This window comes from Staurois parvus, unplaced genomic scaffold (genome assembly GCF_062004578.1).
Source record: "Staurois parvus isolate SC_StPar_1 unplaced genomic scaffold, SC_StPar_1.0 ptg000099l, whole genome shotgun sequence".
NCBI classification, from domain to species: Eukaryota; Metazoa; Chordata; class Amphibia; order Anura; family Ranidae; genus Staurois; species Staurois parvus.
This window is the reverse complement of record NW_028317895.1, coordinates 6,690,001-6,690,284: the sequence shown is the minus strand read 5'-3', so window position 1 is coordinate 6,690,284 and position 284 is coordinate 6,690,001.

The following is a 284-nucleotide window of genomic DNA, read 5'->3' as shown; positions in this document are numbered from 1 at the left end:
AATTAAATGTATTATTATTATTATATTATTATTTTTTATGATTATTTATTAAATTATAATGTATGATTTCGTGTTTCAAATTTTATCATACCCGGGATGTTTAATAGACTCTTGTTCGGACAGATTTCAGTGAGTTATTCCTGAAAATTACAGCCTACAATAAAAAACTACATATTTCCATGCAAAATAATGGTACCGCTTTCAGCACCAAAAATCTGAAATAATCATACCGCTAGGGAGGTTAAAGTGCACTTTATAAAGAGTTTTGAACAGATAAGACTTTT